Source organism: Triticum aestivum, chromosome 7B, assembly GCF_018294505.1.
Source record: "Triticum aestivum cultivar Chinese Spring chromosome 7B, IWGSC CS RefSeq v2.1, whole genome shotgun sequence".
Taxonomy (NCBI): domain Eukaryota; kingdom Viridiplantae; phylum Streptophyta; class Magnoliopsida; order Poales; family Poaceae; genus Triticum; species Triticum aestivum.
This window is the reverse complement of record NC_057813.1, coordinates 27,781,388-27,789,600: the sequence shown is the minus strand read 5'-3', so window position 1 is coordinate 27,789,600 and position 8,213 is coordinate 27,781,388. Positions and strand designations below refer to the sequence as shown.

Here is an 8,213-nt window from a genome sequence, read left to right as displayed (position 1 = left end):
AGATATCTGTGAACATGAGTTTGATGTGGAAGTTGAACTTGGAATGTCGGGCTTGTGCATGAACTATACCATGTCCAATGCTTCCTCTGTTATTTGTCGAAAGTAATTCCTGTTATTACATAAACCGGTTTTTTTTTATTTTGTGCCACATCCGTAGATGCACGAACATCACAACAGGCACACTGACTGGATAAACATTTGAACCTAGCTATTATGAAGGAAATTTTGCATTGACAAATAGCAGGAGACGCCTAGCCTGCTCTGCCTCTGCTAGCTTATTTTTGGCTTCTTCCATCTCTTCTTTGGCTTGGGTGAAGAGAGCATCTAATTGATCTTTTCGCTTTTTCAGGAACTCAGCTACATTCTCAAGGGCTGTTGCATGCTTTCTTTCAGCCTTTACTAGAGCCACGAGGACACGAACAACTGACGACTCCACCCGACTTATGTGTAATCCAGCATCATCTGGGAATTTTCACCTTGTGTCTAATCCAGCAACATTAGGGAACTGGCACCTTGTGTGTATTCGAGCCTCATTTCGGAAACATGATCTCGAGGTTGACCATACTTCCCTCCTCGCAAGAACTGCATCCTGACATGAAGTTACTTCCTTTTTAGATCAATACTAAGAGCAACCCAGATCCATTTAGGAGAAGCCAGATAAATACGACTCAGAGAAGTGAATTCAAAAGGAAAAAATATAAAAATAGACTACAAGGTGAGAACAGCCACTTCCTACATCAAGCTAAAAACGAAAGCATTAGGAAGATTAAGACTCTTCTTATTACACATCAAAGAACACAAGGCTAATAGAAACAGAAACTAAAACATATACACATCGAAGAACACGAGACTAAACGAAAGTAATTGAAAGGGTGTTACTTACCAAAGCTCATTTTACAGGTTCGGTGCAGCTCCTCTTTAACTTGCCACGCTCCTTGAAGATGTTCCCAATATCCTGTGTTTGGTCTTCATTTCACCTCTGCATGGTCGCACTCGTGGTTTTAAAATCTCAACATGGCAAGAAAAATATACTACTAGTAATACTCATGCATCTTGTGGGCAACATTAAAGCACTCGTCTGCCATGTTAGAGCATCTCCAACAGAAGTGCGATGAGGGATGCTTTAAAAAAGCATTTACGGTGATGAGATCGAGAAGTAGAGATAGAGAGTAGAGACTAGAGAGCAGAGGATAGTTCTAAGCATAGATATAGCATAGATGGATAAAAAAATAGATAGTTCAACTACTTCTCGTCGTTCGACTCCTCCTCGGTGATGTCCTCCTCCGACGTCTCAATGTAGGCGTGAAGATACCGATCGTCATCGGATTCCCAGGGCGACGCTGCTCCTAGCCTCATGTTGAATTGAGCGTCCGCTTTTTGCATACGCTTGTCCTCGCGATAGGCGGCTCGCTCCGCCCTCCTCTTCTCCCTCTCCGCCCTCCGTTGCACGTAGAACTCACGCTCGTTGATGAAGTCCTGTGGGAACCGTTGGTGCCACAGCGCTATGGCTTCCTCGTCCATCTCGGCAATGCTGAGACGCTACTCCCACCTCTGGTTGTCGCGACGATCCTCGTCGGTGATAAGATGCAGCACAGGCACGAGCTCCTGCTCCCACTCCCGTGTCGACATGTTGGGGAAGTTCAATGTTCTATGAGGCCACCGGAGGTGCCACATCGCTCCATCGTACGCGCAGGTGGCCTCATTGGAGGTGTCGAAATCACTGAGGCCAAGGCGCATCCCGCGGAACCGGATCTCGACGGAGAAGCCGCGGGAGGGGCGCACGCGGACGCCGCGGTATCCACAAGTTTCCCGGCAACGCGACAGCATGGTAGCGCGGCGGCAGCAAGGCAAGAAAGAGTGGGGAGAGAGCGGTGGCGAGGCACAGAGCAGGGAGAGAGTGGTGGCAAGGCATAGAGCGATGGGAGGGCTTTGGATTCTGTAAAGCGCGCAGGACAACGCGCGCCAAAACTAGCGCGTGCCCGATCGCTTTTTCCCTCGCGCACGCGATCCTTTCCCGATGTCCCTGCTATCTCTACTCTCTTCTCTACTGTTATATTTATTTTGTATTTAATATTTATCTCTACTTCTCTACTCTACTTTTTTTCTTTTAAAAATACAGAGTTGGTGATGATGGTGTGCCTGCCATCCTGCAATATTGGCTGTCCGATTTATATATGATGGATAGGAAGGAAACAATGGCAATTTTGCAGAAAGATACCCACATCCCTCTCTAGATTTGCAAATAAGGCCTTCCCTTGTTCATCCTTTTATCCCACAAGATAAACTACTCATACAAATGCATCTTGATGCATGCAACGCATGGGCATCTTGCTAGTTCTAAAAAACTTTCCATAATTTGCCACACTACTGGTTGCAGATGAAGAACCTACCCAAGCACAACGTGATACAGGAGCGACGCACAATTACAAGCTGATATTCTGTTGGACAATGGAGGCTATAACCAATTACTTTTACGAGAACAATAGCAACCAGGAAATTTGAAGGGTAGGTATGAACAAAATTGAAACTGCACATGTACTGCTAAGTGATTCAATACACACATTACCAATCGAGGAGGAGAACGATGGTCGCGGCGGCCTCTGTGCATCCTAGTCGGCAAAGGGAGTCAGTTCATTGTCCACGATGGTGGTGCTTCTGCGCTTGGTGTCGGCTTCCGGGAAGCAGATCTAAGACCGTGAAAGACGGTGCCGAGGAAGAGGCTCCATGTACGACGATGACGGTGGACCGGCTCCAATGCGGCGTATGAGGTCGTCGATGAGGTAGATGCGCTGCGGTGGACGAGTGCGCCTACGTAGAAGGGGAGGAGCACGAAGGCTGCATTGCGATGGAGAAGTCTATTTTAAAAGAGGAGTATTCTGGTGTACTACTCTGGGTGCCTGGGTTGGGTTGGCTGGGTAGGGTGAACCTGAAGTTACGAAAACAGCCCCCTACCAAGCGTCATCCATAGGCCTGTTCCGAAGGCTACGATGGTAACTTCCCACTGCTCGAATTAGGGTCACGGGAGATTTCCCCGCCGACCTCAAAATTTTGTGACACTGAACTCCCCATGTGGCGTGCTGGGTGATTGGGCTAAGCAACTAGCGAGTAGTACTAGTAACTACTAGTACTCCCTCCGTTTTTATTAACTCTGGATATTAGGTTTGACCGAAGTCAAACTTCCTAAAGTTTGACCAAGTTTATAGAAAAATATAAACATTTACCATAACAAATATGTATGATGTGAAATTACATTCAATAATGAATCTAATGGTATTTATTGTTATTGTATATGTTAATAGTTTTTGTTATAAACTTTCTGAGAGTTTACAAAACTTGACTTTGACCAATGCTAATATGCGAACTTAAATAAAAACGGAGGGAGTACACATTTGTTTTCTTAGTTTGTAGTGAATTAATCATTTTGTTGTAATTGTGAAATAAAATATATTAGCCTACCGACTTCGAATGTAATGGTCTATACAATTCAATAGTTACAATCATTGTTGAATTCCAAGATGTATACGAGGTCTATAGTACTTCACAATATGCTCAAACTCACATAATCCCAGTCAAATGAGAATCTAAATGCATTTGATAGTTATTACTTTGTAGGATGCAACAAAACCAACCATAACTATACATCATCCATTATAAAAGCAACATTTTGAACACATCCCAATGTGTGAATGAACGTGTAGAGAGAGCTTGCGAAGATGGAGCAAGTAGGGCGGGAAAGATTGTATGTATGTGGATGAGAGAGTAGGAGACAAACCTAATGAGACAGAGAGAGAGAGATAGAGAGAGAAAGAGAGAGGAAGAAGTTAGGTCTGTGAGAAAGATGGAGACATGCAATATACGTGAGATGTGTGTGCATCCGGATTCTGTACACGTGGAAGGAGAAGAGACAACATGTTTGATGAGAGAGCTAGAAAAACGAGAGGGGAAGGATCTCGTGGGTTGAGGGATTGATAATTTTGTGCAGGGGAGAGAGGGATTGGTAATTTTGTGCGGTAGAGAGAGAGAGGGGGGGGGAGGAGTCAGTCAGCCGTCGTCACATCATCCTGCTTCCAAATGGCCCTGCATTCTCTAGTGCAGTGTGGTCGCCGTCTTCGATCTCCTCGATGCCCTCTTTGAAGATTGAGGTGTTGTGCATGCTGGGGTGCAGAGAAGCACAAGCGAGAGTGGTTGCCATATAACCTTGGATGGGGATGAATTGTGTGCTCGGGGGAGGGTGTGTGTGTAGTGTGTGTGTGTATGTGTGTATGTGTGTGTGTGTGTGTGTCAGATATTGAGAGAATCAAACCTATGGAGAGAAATGTGTGTGTATGTGACGGAAAGCTACATGGTAAATAGGGTTTTCATGAAGAGATTGTGCGTGCGAGATAGAGAGCAATGTGCGGGCCTTGAGGTGGGCAGGGGCCGAGTGAGGGTGTCAAAATGTGTGCATTGATGCATGTATTACATGCGACCGTGTGAGGGATGGACGAATCGAGAGAGATGGTTGTTGTGTTACGGATGCTCCTCTGTCTGTCTCTCTCTCTCTCTCTCACACACACACACACACAAGTAAAATAGAAGACCGTTCTCTCATGTATACACAACGTATCGGCATCTGTCTATGTCTCACTCATGCATGATCATTTGCACATTCACACCTCTCTATGTCTCTATCACATGCACACCGTCTCCACATTGCCCTTCCGCCACAACACACATATGGACACATACACACATTCTCTCTCAGTCACACACACAAAATCAGTATTAAAAAAACTAGGGCGCACCTAAAACATCCAAATCCAAATAAACATGAACTAGAGCTAAATTCAAATATATGGAAATATTGTAGCATCAAGAACTTTTCCAGGAAAAAAATTGAGTAATATTCAGGGATTGTTTTCACACACACAAAAAGGTTTGGTGGATGTCCTTAGAGCGCGACACGGTGACACACCGTTCGATCGACCGCGCGGCCGCAGTTCATGCGCTTGCACATGATTCCGTATTGTGGTTGTGGTAACTAATATAAGCGCTGCCTCAGTCTAATGTTTACGTGTACTAGTACGGTTTTCTTTTAAGTTTGACCAACCCTACATAAAACTAAACTAAGCTCCCATATGCACACTCATCAATATGCTGCCGCCGTTGCGCATGCCGATGCCCGCCTGCTCCGGCCAACAATTTCTCGCCCATCACCGCCGTGTCGCCGCCATCCCTATGCCATGAAGCCAAAGGCTCGCCCGCTCACGTCGTCTGCAGTCCCTCCTTACGATGCCGTAGCGCTGCCAAGCACGCGAGCAGCTGGTGGAGCCGCGTCTATGCACGCAGCATATGAAGAAGAGGACGAGCGCGTGCTCCAGCACGCCGGCGAGGAGGAACTAGCATGTCATTGTCATCTCCGCCTGCGCGGAGTAGGCGCGCATGGTGGGTGTCACAGCGGAAGCCGGCCGCGCCCGCGCCGAGCCCGCAAACCGGGTGTGGACGCGGGATCTACCTTCGAGACCTTGAATGCCACGTGGATCCTGCAATCTGAAGGAGCAATTTAGGTCAGTCGACTCTTGTGAGCCGTTGGATGCAACATGGATGGCTAGAAGGGCTTCTTCAACCTCCAAAATTGATGCACTGTTCATCTTCTCAGCCCGCCACACGCCTAACCGCCTGGCGCCGCCGCCTCGCCCTACCCTGAACCGCCTACCACCTCCATGCTTCCCCCATGCCCGCCATCCGTTTAACCCCGGGCATGGTCCATTAGTTCCGGCGAACTGCATTCCACACCCGACACTCATAAGATAGATCATGGGCACCCTGCCACCCAAATATAGATATTGGGGTACCTTCTCTGTCGTCCTCTTCCTTTGCTCCGTTGAACTTCTTTCACAAACCGACTGACCCAAATTATACTACTAGTACGAACGTATTAAGTATAGTAGGAACACGAGGATACGAGCAGTAGTACCAACTGCAAGAAGAATAGTAGAAAGACATAGTACTAGTACTACTATACGTACTAAAGAGTTCAAATAACGAGAAAGAACATAAAGTTCAAATAACAAGAAAGAACGTAAACATAGTTCTGCTGGGGGCTCAACACAACATACCCCTGAAATAAAACTAAGCAACTAGTCCGCTTGACACTGCAGTAGAAGCAGCATGAGCGACGATACTGCCACCTTACTTGGAGTCCGAGTCCACGTCCTCGACTTCGTCCTTGTCCCTCTTCCTCTTCCTCTTGACCGACGCTTCTTTGCTTGAACCGGACATTGAGCTCTGCTTCTTTATCCAACCCTTGTAGATATTTAAACAAAGGTAGGCATCCATTGCTGCGTACATGATGTGATCTTCATCTAATGTCTTTGACTCCCATGCATGATGAAACTCGTGGTGAGGTTTCTTCAGTTTATCGTACGAAGGATCACTCATGGCTGCTGCCAGGGTCAGCATTGAAGGCTGAGAGGATGACACCAGGCTTGCCTTCTGGAGATCGAAGGGCTGGCCTACAACGAGGCCTATCCGACCCAGGACATCCTTGTCATTCCTAAAGTCTACAGTAACAAATTTCACTCTTTCGTCCTTGAGGAAGTTCTTAAAATCCTGTCACTCAACATCGGCATGGCATATGTGGTAGACCAAGCACAAGCTATGTACGCAAACCTGGATCACGACGGGCTTCTTCTTCTCTGCCTCCTTTAGAATCTTCTCTCTTTCGAGGACTGTGGTGTACTCAACATCTAGCCCATTGACCCACTCATCCTTTGAACTGTTGAACATGCATAGGAAGTGAGCAAGGCATGCTTTCACCATCGCGGATCCACGTGTGTAGATGACGATGAACTCACCGCCGGTGATGGCTCTAACCTGGTACTCAACGACAACCATGGATTTTGGAGGAGGGTTAGGAGAAGTTGAACTGGTGTAATGTGAAAGGATGGAACGACTGGGATCGAAATGTTGTAAGGTTGTGCGAACGGCGTGGGGTTGTTGGCTTGCCCGATGGATAAACGGCTGTAAGCCCCCAAAGAGTTCTCGAGTACTATGCGGGACCCACTAGATGTCATGTCTACTAGACCCATATCGTAGGCCTGACGGTATAGCTTCTGCCTGTTTGCATGCCATGCCGATGCGTGGATGTAACTTCACTTAATTTCATCAACCGTCGCGCCTCCCACAACCTTCGCCTCCCTCGCATGGTTGCGCCCTTTGAGACTTCGACCGGCTATAAATGAGCAATTTTTTTGCCTACTCCGCATGCATGATACTCCCTCTAGTCCTTTTTACTTCCGTCAACCGTTTGCAAAGTGTTTGACCAAATTTATACTAAAAATATCAATACTTACAATACTGATTATAATGAGTATAAGAACTACATTTTATAATGAGTATAAAAATATTGATTGGACATTGTGAATGTTGATACATTTTTCTATAAGTTTGGTCAAAGTAGAGGTACATTGACTTCGGAGAAAACTTAAATGCACAATGCAGACTAGTTCCTCCGTCTAGGTGTGTGCCATGTCCTATCTAGTTATCACAACAAGGTTAGCTATTAGAGTACTACTACCTCCCTTCTAGTTTAAAGGGCTCGATTCAAAAATTTCACCTACTCTTACCAAGGTAGAGGCGGTGGAATAGTTTTTGTAGTATGCAAAAGTACTCAACTAATGCTGTCATTCTTCACAAAAAATGTGTTTACCAATGCGTTATCGCATTGCATGCATGCATGAACACTAGTTGCTCTAACCCCCCTCTCTTCTTTAATTCTTTGCCACATCAGCATGTTTGCTATTCCCGTGTGCATGATACCAGCTGAGATACCACCATTATGGCCAGCCCTAATCATCGCATGCAATAATTTAGTGCACCTTGAAATATGAACATGTATGGGGCGTGTATGTTTTTAATGACTTGAGTCTATACCTAGCCCGGTGATACGTCCATTTTGCATCATGCTTTCATATTGATATTTATTGCATTATGGGCTGTTATTACATGATATATCACAATACTTATGCCTATTCTCTCTTATTTTACAAGGTTTACATAAAGAGGGAGAATGCCGGCAGCTGGGATTCTAGGCTAGAAAAGGAGCAAATATTATAGACCTATTCTGCACAGCTCCAAAAGTACTGAAACTCCAAGAAAGTCATTTTTGGAATTAATAAAAAATATTGGCGAAAGAATCAACGTCAGGGGGCCACACCCTGTCCACGAGGGTG

General features: G+C 45.9%; 1 pseudogene; it reads right to left on the bottom strand.

The window, feature by feature from the left end:
- Window positions 1–1,338: 1,338 nt before the first annotated feature.
- Window positions 1,339–1,827, bottom strand: LOC123163012 (uncharacterized; annotated as a pseudogene).
- Between the last annotated feature and the right edge of the window lie 6,386 nt (window positions 1,828–8,213).